The following is a 15,893-nucleotide window of genomic DNA, read 5'->3' as shown; positions in this document are numbered from 1 at the left end:
TGGCTACACCAGTCTTGCCTTAAGTGTCCCCTGGAGCTGGAATCATACCATTGATGGGTAGGAAAGGAGAAGTGGAACAGAGCGGTCTGCAGCATCACATAGACACACTGGGGGATTTCTTGGTATGCCATAACTGGACATAGCCAGTGGCATCATGTACATCACCACACATAATGACAATCAGTTCCAGCCCGCTCAGTGCTAAAGTTAATGGCAGTCTGTACCGTGATTATGGCACCATTGTTATCACCAAAGATGTGTCCTTACTCCAGGCAGAAACCCCCTCCTTCTCATACGGTATGGGCAAACCTGCAATGTTGCTTCTCCCCCACAGTTTTTCCTCAGCTTCCCCAGCAGGGCTCCATCCCTCTACACTATGGAGCTGGGACACACATTGTAGAATTCTGTTGTCAACAGCAGAGGCATGCCTTTTGGGTTTGTTATTCTTAATGCTTCTACAGAGAGTAATATTTATGAAGTCTTCAGAAGCATTATTGTTGATTTTGCATGTTGATAGCTAAGCTGTATTAGTAAGCCAGTTCTAGGGATAACTAAAGTTACTTTGGAAACCTTTGAGATATTAGGAAATTTGAGAGCTTTAGTTATTATCATGCTGTCTACATATAAGTGCAGTTAACTTATGGCAAGGAAGCTTATTAATAAACAGTGAAATTATTAACAGGCTATGTACAAATGTGCTGTGTGTGTGTGTGTGTGTGTGTGTGTGTGTGTGTGTGTGTGTGTGTGTGTGTGTGTGTGTGTGTGTGTGTGTGTGTGTGTGTGTGTGCATTATGCACTAAAATTTTGAATTTCCTATTGGCTAGAGCATTCAAATGAGAAATCACAACTTTTTGTAAAAGAATCAAGTGGTTATCATTTAAAAATGCATGTATCAGCTCTAGAAATACACTTCCTGCTAACAAGCCTTGCTTCATGCAAGCACACTGAGTAAATGTGTTTTCTCAGGTGGAGACTAGGAAAACTACCTCCCATATCTTCAAGTTGGGATAGGCTGCATGAAGGAAATGTCAGTTGGGAAACTAAGGGGAACATCCTTCATGGTCAGACAGTTGTAAATTCCCTTCCCTCACACTTAGCTGAGTGTGCATGGGGGCTTTATTGTTGTTTTTAAGTACTTTATTTATCCTTTGTTGAGCAGATTAATCCCAATAGGCTAATGACCTCTTTTCAGGAGAGATCCATGTTGTATTATTACAACTATGGGGAAATTTGGCAGGCCATCAGGAAACTTTCCCTATGTTTGATAGGTGCCATGGGATCTTTTACATCCACCTGGTCTACCACCAAATCAAGTGGGTGGGACATCAGTTTAACATGGAACCAGCCAAGCAGCGCTGATACTGAACAAGTGTTTACTAAAACAAAGCTTTCAGGTCAAACAAACCCTTCATCAGTGTATAAAATACTAACACATGCTAACCATATATCTATATATATATATATATATATATATATATATATATATATATATATATATATATATACACTATCAAAAATCACAGACAAATATGTCTGAAATAAGAGTTCTGTGCTTCTGCAACTATTGTTTTTTTAAGTAGGATTGATTGTTTAACTGAATAATTAATGGCTGTGTGATTTTTGATAGTATATAAAAATGGTTATTATGTGTTTGTATTTTATACACTGATGAAGAGTTTGTTTGACCTGAAAGCTTTGTTTTATTAAACACTTGTTCAGTATCAGCATTGCTTGGTTTGTTTCATACAGCATCCAGTCTTGGTTTTATGAACTAAGCTTTGTTCTGCAACTATTTGGCTTTTTGACATCAGTTTAACATTTCATTTGAAGAATAACATACACAGGAGAGCAGCACACTCCTAATGCTGTACTGCAGTATCAGAAATCCAGTCACTTGAAGTGGGAATAGAACCCACAGCTTTCTGGTATTCCAATACCAAAGGTTAGTGTCCTACCTGTTGTGACACTGACACTGATACCACTTTAGGATCTAACCAGAAAAGCATGAAACACCTTTGATGGCCACATTATTGATTTCCCTTCCTGGTTGACCATTGTCCAGGTGATGCACAGCAGATGTATCAATTGCCTAGGAGACAGCTGATGATCTGCAGGAGGTGGGGACAAAGAAATCTTAAGACTAGGTTGTTAATGCACTTTAAATACCACAGCTCATATTGCAAGTTCTAGTAAGTACAAATAATTTTCACAGACTTATATACAAGTTATTCAAAAAGACTGCACTCCTAATATATGCAGTCTTTTTGAATAAAATGCACGGATTTCACCATACCCAATAGAACCAAGATGCTGTCCTCCAAAAAAAGGAAGCCAATCTGGTGGCCCCCTGCAATAAACAAACTCTACAACAGAAGGAGGAAACCGATGCGGAATAAGATGAAGTCCCAAGACTCGAAAAACTCCCTTATCAGCCTCAACAAAAAGTTGAGATCCCTCATCAAATCCTCTAATGCTAGCTATGAAAACATAATTGCAGCAGATAGTAAAGACAACCACAAGGCCTTCTATAGTTATGTAAAGAATCTATACGGCAATACTCAGATTTGAGCTACTACACAATGTTACCTTCTATACTGAGCTAACAGATATTGCCAGTATACTGGCCGACAGATTCATTGCCAACGTTACCCCCCCCCCCAAAGGACCAATCACAATACCAGTAGATTGTCAGGCACGCAGCATTACTGCTGCACAGGTTAAAATAGCACTGTCCAAGGCCAATAATACAGCTTCTATGGGACCTGACAATATCCCTGGCAGTGTTCTACATGAACTACAGAGTGAACTGGCACCTCACCTGTGTGCCCTGTTAAATCACAGCCTCACCTCAGGCTTTGTTCCTACCGAATGGCACATTGCTGCAGTCATCCCTCTTCACAATGGAGGAGTGACTACAGCCCTGGGAAATATTGCCCCATTGGCCTGACGAGTCTGATATGCAAAACTATGGAACGCATCATCAGGGACATAATAAACAAAGAGGTAGGGAATCTCCAAACTCTGGATTCCACACAGTTTTGTTTTGTGAAGGGTAGAGCATGCCTGCTCAACTTGGTCGACTTCTTTGAGTCAGTCACCAGAGCTGTGGATGAAGGCAAGGTGGTTCATACAGCCTACCTTGATCTGGCCAAGGCCTTTGAAACTATTCCCCACTCAGGAATCATAGAAAAACTCACTAAGCTAGGCATCAACCCCTATATCACTAGGTGGGTTGCAAACTGGCTCACAGATGGAACCCACAGTGTGAAAGTAGCTGACTCCAAGTCAGACTGCTGACCAGTCACGAGTAGAGTCCCACAGAGTTCAGTCCTGGATTCTCTCCTATTTGGTATCCACTTCCCTGAAGTCCAGGCCAACATGAAGGGACTCTGGCTGACAAAGTTTACAGACAATTGCAAGTTGGGAGATATTCATAGGTCCATAGGTTCATAGGTAGGTACTAGGCTATTGGACCTAGGGCCTATATAATCCTAGCCAAAAGTACCCTGGCTTCCGCCAACCAAGAAAATTACTTTCCTGTGCCCCTGTTGAGCAGAGCCACAGAAGTGATCCCCGGGATGAATTTCCTATTTCCCATCCAGTCATTGAGATTTTTCCTGAAGAGTGCTAATGAGGAGCTTTGTTTGATATAGATAGGTAGTTTGTTCCAGAGTATGGGAAGTCTCTGGGACAGGAATCTATCCTTCCAGCATGTCCTGTTTATTGCGGTGACAAGGTTTAGGTCCCTAGAGCATGTAGCTTGGAGGGATTGGGATTTCTTTAGGTGTAGCATGTCCAGCAGCTCTGGGTTTGACATAGCTTTATATGTTAGGCAGAGATCTCCTCTGAGTAGGCGATATGCTAAAGAATAAAGCTGGAGTTTTTCGAGATGGTCAGTGTAGGGAATGTATTTGAGGCCAGTAATCCTCTTTGTGAGATACTTCTGTGGCCTTTCCAGCTGCTGCAGATGTCTTGTGAGGTACATTCCAAAAGGGAAGTTGTACTCTATAATGGGTCTAATGAGTGCCGACTAGAGGGGAACAATGACCTCTTTTTTCCTGGGTGAGAACCCTTTTGTGATGAGGTGTGCCACATAGAAGGATTTCCTGACTACTGTGGCAATGTGATTATCAAAGGAGAGACTACTGTCCACCTGGGTCCCAAGGTCTGTTATCACACATTCGGTGTTAAGTAGACTGCCGTTTATGTGGTAGTTCATGGGCACAGAGTTTTTACCAAAGGGGATGACAGTGCACTTTTTGGCATTGAGTTTAAGGCCATGCCTCTGACACCAGGCATATGTCTCAGTGAGGCCATTCTGTAGGATGTCCGCATCATTTGGGGACTCCACTATGGCTCCTAGGTTTCCGTCATCTGTGAACTTTGTTAGTCAGAGGCCTACTGTGTTAGCCTGTACTTCAAAGAAGTAGATACCAAACACGAGAGGTCCCAGGACTGAACCCTGTGGTACTCCACTTTTCACTGGTTTGAGATCAGATTTCGAGTCTGCAACTTTTACAGTGTGGGTTCTGTCAGTGAGCCAGTTGGCAACCTATCTTGTGACGTAGGGATTTATACCTAATTTAGTGACTTTAGCCAGAATGGGGGATGGTGTCAAAAGCCTTGGCGAGGTCAAGATAGGCTGTGTGAACCACCTTACCCTCATCTACGGCTTTGGTGACTGCCTCAAAGAAGTCGATCAGGTTCAGGAGGCATGATCTGCCTTTCACAAACCCAAACTGGGTGGGGTCCAGAGTTTGGAGGTTACCAATGTCTTATGAGTTCCATGATGATATGTTCCATGGCCTTGCAGACCAGGGCGATAGTTCCCAAGATCAGTGGTGGCTCCCCCTTTGTGGAGTGGGATAAATGTTGCTATGTGCCATTCAGTGGGCTCAAAGCCTGACATGAGACAATGATTGAACATGGTGCTTAGGTGGGGAGCCAGTTCTTTCTGAAGTTCATGTAAAACCCAGCCCGGGATGTTGTCCGGTCCCATGGATGCTGTGTTTTTGGTTTTAAAGAGTACAACTTTTACCTGCATAGATGTGGTTACAGGGACTCTGCATTCGTCCTGTATAGATATGGGCCCTTTAGGGGGTCAGAGGGAGGTAAAGTTAGCACTGAACCTATCTGCCAGGATGTTGGCAATATCAGTTGGTTCTGTAATTTTCGTGCCATTGTGCTGTAACTCAGAGCAGACCTGGGTCTTGCCATTGAGATTCTTGACATAGCTATAGAATGCTTTGTGGTTGCCCTTAGAATCAGTGGCAATTTTGTTTTTGTAGCTAGCTTTGGAGGATCTTATAAGGGATCTCAGCTTCTTACTTAGGCTGACCAGGGAGCTCCTCCACTCATGGGATTTTACTCTCTTTTGCAACAGTTTCTTCCATCCGTTGTAGAATTTGTTTATGGCATACGACCACCAAATTGGCTTCTTTTTTTGGAGGATAGCGTCTTAGTTCTGTTTGGGATAGCACAATCCATGCACACCTGTAATTGCTTATAGAGTGCATCTGTGTAGGATTCAGCAGTCGTAACTGTATTGTCCATCTGCATGGTTGTCATGAAGTTCGCCACTAATGTCTTAAGAAGCTTGAAGTTGGCTTTGAAGAAATTTTTTACCATGGTTTCCTTAATGGTGGGTGAGGGCGGGATGTGGATATCTAGGGTGATTAGCTTATGGTCGGATCTGAACAACAAGGAGTTGACTTCAGGTGTAGAACACTGGTCACTCATGTTGGTAATGACTAGGTCTAGGATATTGTTGGCCCTGGTGGGAGTGTGGATAAGTTGATCCAGGGCATTAGAATTTATGAATTCCAGAAAGTGTTGAGTGAAGGAGTTGGTACATAAGTAATTTTTCCAGTTAATGGCGGGGTAGGTGAAATCTCCCATTATTAGGGTGTTTGGTTGAACCCTAATATTTTCTAGTATATCAAGAAAAGAGGAGTGGGAATCCTGGGGCATGGTGGGAGATCTGTAGCAAGCTACAATTTGGATTGCAGTTTTGCCCAGAGTTAGTTGCACTTGGATAACATCGGATGCATTATGCTGCTCAACTTGCCTGGAGGTGTGGATATCCTTAATGAATATGGACACACCTCCGCCTTTGGTGTTCTGGTCCAGGTTAGATGGCTGAAAAGTGTGGTATGAGTTATAGCCTGGTAATGCAGGGGTGCTCTCTAGAGCCTTGAACCAGGTCTCAGTCACTGCACAGATATCGATGTTCTCCATTTTAAGGAGTGCCTCGAGTGAGTGCATTTTGAGATTTAGACTTCTAGCATTGAGTAGCATTAACCTCAGTTTTTGCTTACCTGTTCCTATTACAGTGGTGAATTTGTCATTTGAATCTTGCCTAAAAAAGGCACTATGGGGTGGCAAGACCCTTAGCCAGTATCCGGAATCCCAGGGGCGATAGGTGCAGGCCATCTCTTGCAAAGCATCGTGGTCTGTCGACCATGTTGTCCCAGGCAGGCAGATACTGGATCCCCTTAGAATGACACCAGAATCTTAGCCAATTGTTGAAGTCAATCATTTTGTCCTTGTACAGCAGTATCATTCTGGGCGATGGCAGGATGCTACTCAGGGCTAGAGTCATAACTGCCTGGACTACAAGATCGGAGAGGTCTTCCATGTCTCTTTTCATGTAGTCCAGGGAGGTACATCTCAGGTCATTCACACCAACATGGACAATGACAGTCATATTTTTACTTGTTATGGAGTGACCTGAGTGCGTTGGTTATGTGGCGGATCCTGGCACCTGACAGGCAGCTGACAGTAACCTTCTCCTTGTTTAGCCTGGTGAGTGAGATATCAGTGTGCCTGACTATAGAGTCACCTTTGACTAGTGTGTTGGGTACGTTGGTTTGCCTTATGGGCTGTGGTTTATTGGCAAACTGAGTCTGTGGGCTGTGTCATTTGGGTTGTGTTGGGTGGGTGGAGTTTGCTTGCGTTTCTACTTTGAAGGTCTCTGTTGCTTGAGCAGATTATTATTGAAATCCTCTGCAAATGTCTTTGTGTTTCTATGTGTGGATTTTGGTGGTGTAGGTTTAGTGGAAAGAAGGTTTAGTGGGACTATGTGATGAGTGTGGTGTGGTGCAAGTGTTTACCTTCTCCTCTTGACTGTCAAGTTCAGTCTTGGTTGGAGAGAGCTTTACCTCCAGTTTGGCTAGATAAGTGCATCTCTCACATGTTGTGCTGTTGGGTAGTAGGAGGAGAGGGTTATCTGTGTACATGAGGCAATTGCTACATTGCCTCAAGATGCCCAGATTCATCAGGTAGACAGGAGAAAACACTGGGAGCTGACCCTTGGACAAGCATGAAAAAAACTACTTTCCTCTAGACAAGTGAGGGAAGTGAGTATAAGAGATGTTTTTCTCTAAGCAAGTGTGGAAAGTTAGTACAAAAACTGTTTTCCTCTAGGTAAAGAGGAAGGTTGAGTGCTGTAGTAATTTGTAGCTTATTTAGTGCTAACAACAAATTCTGAACAAGTGCTGAGCACGAATAAGTAAATTCAAGTGCTAAAACTAGGAATCTGTGCCTTGATCTTGTGGTAGATAGGCTACCTAGTACTTACCACTCCCACTGATAAGCTAGAATGCTTCCCTCCAACACAGAAAGGCCTGGTGGCTCAGAAGCTTACAAACAGTCCTGGATACACAAAATCTGTATCTGGACTAGACTAGTTACAGGAAAGGTGGGAAACAAGTGCAAATGCAGCCTTTTAAACCAGAAAGTTGAAAGAGATGGAAAAACTGCCCAAACGGCCAATAAACTACAATTTCTGGGCCAGAAACCACTCTTGTGGTAGATAGGCTACCTAGTGCTTACCACTCCCACTGATAAGCTAGAAGGAAAAACTGCCAAACATCCAATAAGCTATATATATATATATATATATATATATATATATATATATATATATGTATACGGGTATACTATGGTTGATTGAAAACTAACTTGATTGAAAATGAAATTACTAGGACCATTTCACTGAAAGCTCACTTCACTGAAAACTCACTTGACTGAAACTCATTTCGTTGAAAGTTATAAATGGCCTTTTCTCCACTGTAGTGTGACCCTGGAGTTAGTATATAAAGTAGGGGGGATGTGGGGGGCAAAGCCCCCTACATATCTTGCTTATATATTCTCTTTTGGAAACAGTTATTTATTGCACTTGTAAGTATCACTATGTATAGTTTAAAATGTTTATAATATGTAGGGGGCTATGCCCCCCACACACCCCCCCTTACTTTATATACTAACTCCAGGGTTACACTACAGAGGGGAAAAAGCCATTTATAACTTTCAACAAAATGAGTTTCAAAGAAATGAATTTTCAGTGAAGTGAGCTGTCAGTGAAGTGGTCCTAGTAATTTCATTTTCAGTCAAGTGCGTTTTCAATCAACCATAGTAGACCCATATATATATATATATATATATATATATATATATATATATATATATATATATATATATGGTTTACTATCATTAATTCGAAAATAAAAACAAATCATGTCTTTATTTTCGAAGTTTTACATCGGAAATGAACATTTCCAAATCCACCTAACCTCGAAAACAAGGGTGTATTGTCGAAAATGTCGCTCGCGACATTTACGGCAATACACAGCAAACCCAACCTTCCCATAACCACCTATCTACCTAACCGACACACACAGTTATGGGGCTGTGCCCCTGCACCCCGTGGGGACTGTGCCCCACCCCTAACTTAATATTCCAACTCCGAGATCGCACTACAGTGAGGAAAGGGATGTATTTCCCTAACCGCACTGTACCGCGATCCGCTCCCATGAGCGAACGTTGGAATTGCGAATGCACAGTCCATTCGCAATGGCAACGTTCGCTCACATCACCTGCCGCAATATGAAGTGTTCGAACATCTGATGTTCGAATACTTCACAGCCGTGCAAGTGCACGTCGGCATTGTGATGGTAAACCTATATATATTTATATAAAGGGAGAGGTCACAGGAGTTTTTTAGACTTACGAGTGAAAGAAACAGAATGGCAACTGAGGCTTAATGCTAAGGAAAAACGGGAATCAATGATAATATCTCAATTTCAAGTATTTTAAAACGAAGGGCAAAACATATTTAAATTTAAATGTTGTAAAACAAGGGCTCAGTCTGTATTAATATTCGTTTTCTATTAATTTTGTTGCATAAGAATTATTTACAACTTTATGGTTTTTGCTACCATATCATTACTGCCTGACAGATTATATATATGTTTTTTTTTGTTTGTTTTTAAAAAATTGTAATCATTATACTTTGCTTTGTGGTCATTATCAGGCTACAGAGATTGATGTTTTAGACATTAATCTCTTGACGAGGCTGATTTTTATATTCATATACTGTCTTAATTGTATTGTCTTTGTGAATGAAATGCAGTGGGCAGGAAGTTACGTGTGTAAATGCTGCCTGATTTTGTATGTTTGTTAGATGCTGATGATGCCTTAAAGAATGTAGGTGAAAGCACTTAGTCATTTTAATTGTATTTTAAGTTTTTGAAGTATACGATGGTGGTGCTGCGGTAGCATTGTTGCCTCACAGTTAGACGCTGTCCAGTTCAATTCTCAGCTAGAGCATCTTCTGCATGGAGACATGTGTGAATGGGCGTACCTTCGTTGAAGGTTGTGCGTCAGGGCTGGTAACTCGACACATAAAAATCAACTACCAATCATTAGTGGACCGGAGTTCCGCTGTGACGACCCCTAACCAGGAAAAGCCAAAAGACACAACAACAACAACAACATTAAAGTGCCGTTTCATATGACCGTGCAGTGGTTTAGTTTTCATTGATCAGCAGATTGAGATTCAAGGCCATTTCCTCCTTGCCAGTACCCACCCTTAAGCCCTGCCTTTCATTTCAAGGAGAGCCGGGCCTGTCATACCAGGGGTGAATTTGTGAACGCCAATCCAGTTGTTTTTTAAATGCAGACAATGAGCCACACTGCTTAACTTTGAGAGTGAGTTTGTTCCATTGAAGAAGTAGGCACCGTGTGACAAATCTATCCTTTCTCTTAGTCTTATTTATTTGCAGTAGATTTAGATCTCTGGCCCTAGTGTTAGCTAGGTTAGCTACAAACTGGGCTTGTTAGGTGTGGAGTGGCAGACAGAGAGCGAGAGAGAGAGAGACAAATAACAATAGCTATAGGTACATAGATATAGACAGTGTAAGTTCAAGTAGCTACTAAAGGTAGACTTAATATAAAATGTGGGTTTAGTCAGTAATCCACATTGTTCAGTAAAACAAAATAATGCTCTTTTGGCTTCCATTTCAAAACAAAACATAGTACCTTGAGTTACTTCTCACCAACAGTGTTCAGTTCACACAGCCCCTCCAGGATACATGCTATCTTAAAATAATTCCAAGGCTACAGATGTGTCTGAGGCCCAAATACCAGCTCTGTTAAGTCTTACCTGCACAGTGCAAAGTACACAACCAGCCCTTACTGGGCTCTCACACCCCACGCTTCAAGGTTCTTGCTTCAGATGATGTCGCAGGTAAGGAACTAACTTCCTTGTCAGTCTCCAGGCTACTACATTTTTACAGCGGTTATTGGCAAGTAAGTTCTTGCTGTCAAGCTATTACATGGTAGTTTCTGACTACAACTCTGTATAAATTTTCCAGGAGTCAACACTGTAGTATACTTCAAGGCACATTACATTTTTTTTTAATTCAGCATATTACAACTACCTCCTCCCAGCACAACACCGGGGGGTTTGGACTTATAACAAGGGTTTGTAGATCTATGACAACCCATCAGCATTTTAGATGCCCAGGCTAGGTCTATCGGTCACTGTATATTGGAAGAGTTGATAGTGCATACTGGCATAACTTCATACTGCCATCAGTTTGTCTTCATAACCATTATAAAGATGCACAATCTACTGCCAAACTGAAGTGCCTGTCTAGCAAGCAGTAATGTAAAGCATAGAAAGCCCACTTTGTAGCAAGACATTATCCTGTCCACCCTGCTTATCTTTCTGCTGATATAGCATATAATGTGCCCCTCAGCTTCAATGTCTTGGTTTAGCAGTACCCTCAGAACTACCTCTATATGCTAGGTATACTGTTTGTTAACATTAACAGTCAATAACACAGGTTTGGAACGCAGGAACCTTTTTTTCACATTAAATTCAACAGACTATTGCATCTTGATAGCAGCTTTCTTTTTCTCTTGTGAGATCTGTCAGGGGACAAGCAGTAGTCACAAAATTAGGCACAAGCATTCTATAGTCTGTAATGGTCCAAGAAAAGTCATCACCTGCCATATAGTGTAGAATAAGGGTACAGGACAGTTTTTGTGGCCTCTATTTCTTCTACTCAAGGTATCATATAAAATGTCCCTTATACTTGGCTTCCAACATACCCACATTCTCTACCAGTGTTTAAAGAATCACTGGAAGCAGAGTAACTGTAAAGCACAGTTTATTCAGTAATCCCATTGGCCCAATAAAACAAAATAATTTAACTATTGGCTCCAGATGGAAACCATATAAACACAGTAACTTGAGTTACTGCTCACCAACAGTGTTTAATCCACACAACCCTACCAGAATACAGGCTGTGTTTTGAAAAAAAAGAAAGTCCAAGACTGCAGGCCTCTTCCAGACCCAATTGCCAACTCTATAAACAGGAACATCCACAAGACACAGTCCACGGGTTAACTTCAACTGGTCTCTCACATTCCACACTTTCAAAGTCTTCCTTCAGATGTGCTTCCGTGTGAGGAACTAAATTCATGATTTTAACCCTCAGGCATCTCCCTTTTATACTACAATAGTACACAGTTAAGATCTTGTTATCTTGATAATGCATGGCAATTTATGACTACATCTCTTTGAGAATATTCCCACAGTCCACACTGCAGTACACAAAGTCAAATTACACATTTTCCACATCCAGTATGTTACTATATATATGTGTATGCCTTAACAAACACACACAGACGCACACACACGCACACACACACACACACACACACACACACACACACACACACACACACACACACACACACACACACACACACACACACACACACACACACACACACACACTTACCTAAGCCTTGGTTATTAAACAGTCTGTAGTGTGCCCATTTGTAAAGAATAACACACATGGAGGATCTGAATGACTAAGGAGAAACAAAGGAAGAGGAAGGGAACAGAATTCAGGTACAGGAGGAAGGGCTACATCCAAAAAAGGTCCAGATTAAACATCAGTCTTGGTCTCCAGGTAAGAAGAAAATAAATGCTGGGTATTTAAGGCACAAATCAGACATTCCCTGGTATTCATATTCACTGTCCTTCCACAGATGGAGCTAGTTTCCATATTCTGCACATCCCCCTCTTTATAGAAGGACCTCTCAATAAAATGACTATGTTTTCCATGCCTCACTTTTCACCATCCATTTCCAGATATTTCCCTACAAATAATGTATAAAAACTTTATTTTCATTGAGTTATGCAAGAAGGGCTGGATCAACTGTAATTACTGAAAGCTATGTCATTGTTGACCAAAACATTAAGCCCTCCCAAAGCCTGACAGAATACTATTTCCATCCATCCATCCACAACCCTTTTTTCCCATTTTTTGCACATGGGGCCACAGTGTCACTTCAACAGAGACAATAATCGAGAGCCGAGGTTTATACAGCCACGTGGCTAGCCTTGCTGCAGTAGTTCTACACCACACACTTGCATGCACACTCACACCTATGGCCAGTTTAGAATGTCCAATCCACCTACTGCATGTCTTTGGAATGTGAGAGGAAACCAAAGCACATGGAGGAAACCCACACAAACACCGGGAGGACATGCAGACTCCACGCAGAAGGCAGTCCAGCTGAGAATCGAACTGCAGAACTTCTTGCTGTGAAACAACAACACTATCTGATGCACCACTGTGATTATTTTCTTGAATGAAAATAATAAAATTCAGTGAAAACTAAAGCCACTTACTTTAGTCCATAAATTAAAAAGTTCTAATGTGTGACTGCAGTGAATGGTACATTTGACATACCCAGGGAGTGGCTAGCATAATGGTTAAGGTATTTACCTCACAAATGTAAGGTTTAAGGTTTGATTATGGCTTCTAGTTATTGGCTAGGCTTTTAATTGTCTGCAGACTGATAGCCTATTATTTACCTATGTGTGTACAGGCTCATTGGCATTCTATAGCCATAAACTGCGTCATCTTGTGGTGACAATATAAGTTTCCCCCCTCAATGTTATTTTGTTTTGAAAAAAAAAAACAAAATAGCTCAGAGGCTTTCTTAACCTGTAATGGTGATCTGGAGGGATAACACTCAATGGTCCAAGTGACCTGAGTTTGAACAGTAGCTCAAGCGCTTGATATGCAGGTAGGAAGGATGGGTATACTGATACAGGAGGGGAAAAGAGTGATGTACATGTTCGGGGCTCACTCACATGGTCCAGTTTCCCTAGTAGTGACAATGCAAACAACCATATGGTGCTGCCTAATTCTGAGTGAAGTGTCCTACTGATGTCAGGCCTTTGCTGATGTGAAGCACACCCTACCTTGGACTGTTACTAGATCTATGCAGGGGTGGTGAAGAAAAGGGGAAAAAGGACTCCATTGTCAGCTGTATAATGCTGTCCCAGGGCACTCTCTTCTCCTCACTGGTCCCAAAACATAGAGTGAGTTTGTGGGAGGTGAAAGAGTTTGGTAGACCCAGCAATCATGGAGAGGTACTGGGAGCAGCTGATGGTTAGCTGCGAGGAAGCCAAAAATAGCTCAAAATAGTTCAGAAGTTTCTTCTTGAGATGTGCCAAGGGTTGTTGATATCTAGACTGTGAGACTTTATGAATTTAAATTTTTTAGGCCATTTCTCTGTCCCTTGTTGGCTGACATTGGCATTCATAGCATCAGAAGGACCTACTGTGCCCTTCGTCTTCATCTGAATGCTATCACCAACATACTAATGAGGGTTGTCAGTGCCAACCTGATAAGCTAATCCCACATATTTAGTTATAGTTCTTTTAACTTCAAGCATCCCTTCCCCTGCATTTTTAGTGCCTAAACCACTAATCTAACTTGGGTTGTCAGAATAATAGTCATGGTTTTATCTCTCTATGCCATGGCATGATCAGTACTTTAAAAAAGGCAAGATATGAGATCTGATATGTATGTCACTGGGTCCATTAGTGTCTCATATTTGGTACAAACTGACTTTTCTTCTGTCTGGTTTGGACATAAAAATCTAACTCACCATAAACTCTTTACTCAGCAGCTGGGACAGCAGCCAAAAAAAAAAAATCACACTTTCTGTGCATAAGCCACCCAAAAAATATTTCCTTCTGTGCATAATCAGAGAAGTTCACAATGACCTGCCATGATTGCTCTGCAGTTCAGCAGATACTGGATCAAAGAATCTATGATCATTTTCTGTCAGTGACTCAACAGGTAGTACAGTCACCTGTGTACCTGCAGAAGACTGTGGGTTCTGTTTTCACACCTGGTGTTTGGATTCATTTTCTAATACTAAGAGGGGTGGTATTGCAATACTGCGTGTGCCACCCTCCAGACGAAATGTTAAACTAAGATCCTAACTTCCTGAATTGATGGTAACACAGAGTGATGTAAAATATCCCATAACATTTATTGAAAAATGGATCAGAGGATGTTCCTGAGTGGCAGAAAAACACATGTAGAAAGGTAGTAGACTTTCTTTACCTCACAATAACTTCATCTGGTATCTCGGCTTCTCACCTTCAAGCACTCAAACACATCCTGCTTTTATATCAGGTGAACCATCAATTAACTAATTAATCAATTAACTATATATATAAATAATGCATATAAACATTATATAAACATTTTCCATTGCCTATGATCTTAAAGTGAACCATGCATATTTAATAGATACATTTTCCTATTTTAACTAATCTCATATTCATACCACAACATTTCATAGCATATTAAAACATTTCTTAACACTTTAAACAATTGGTAGTATAAACATAGTATAAACATAAGCATCTAAAAACATACATAAATATAAATCTAAGCATAATCTTCCTCTAAATTTAACCTTTTGGGTGTCAAAGTACTATAATTTAAAATCAGCCTACTTTCAAACACATTCAATTTCTGCTTCAACTCACTACTTTTGTCTTGAAAAGGTCTAGCCAACACACTAACGAAAATTGTGGAGTCATCACCCCTATGTACTGTACAAAAATGCTCTGCCACAGGGTTCCTAACGTTTTTATTCCGAATATCACCCAAATGTTCTAGAATTCTAACCTTATCAGCCCTTTTGGTTTGCCCTATGTACCATTTTATTTTTTCACATCCACATCCTATGGCATACACTACTCTACATGAATTACAAGTAAACCTGTCCTTGCTTAAAAATTTCCTATTGTTTATTAAACCTCCTGAAATGTTCCTGATTTTATGACAAAGTTTGCATTTTCCACAAGAAAATGAACCTAAGACTAATGCATCAGATACAAACAAAGGTTTATTCAACAATTCCTTAAGGTTAGAATATCTTCCATATGAAAATTTTACTACCCCTGGAAATACATCACCAACTGCCTCATCTAAACATACCAAATGCCATAAATCCAAAAGCAATTCTCTCATTATGGGTGAAAATGAAGAATATTTAGAAACAAAATAAATATCATGCCCTACAAAATCAGGCTTCAGACTTTGGTTCCTATTTTTACTTGTTGTTTGCCCCTGATTATTATTAGACAGAAATTCTTCACCTTCCAATATCTTTTTTTAAAATCACAATCCAATTTTACTCTATCATAACCCCTAGATAATAGTCTCTCCCTTGTTTCCATCAAAAATTATACTTTATATTCCTCCTCAGAAGTGTTGCGG

General features: G+C 40.9%; 1 protein-coding gene across 1 annotated transcript in view; it reads left to right on the top strand.

The window, feature by feature from the left end:
* KIF3C (kinesin family member 3C) overlaps positions 1 to 15,893 on the top strand; it is a 1,444,108-nt gene that overhangs the window by 1,253,313 nt on the left and 174,902 nt on the right. The gene's annotated exons all lie outside the window — the stretch shown is intronic.

Source organism: Protopterus annectens, chromosome 2.part1, assembly GCF_019279795.1.
Source record: "Protopterus annectens isolate FY-2018-M chromosome 2.part1, PAN1.0, whole genome shotgun sequence".
NCBI lineage: Eukaryota > Metazoa > Chordata > Ceratodontiformes > Protopteridae > Protopterus > Protopterus annectens.
This window is presented reverse-complemented; position numbering and strand designations above follow the sequence as displayed.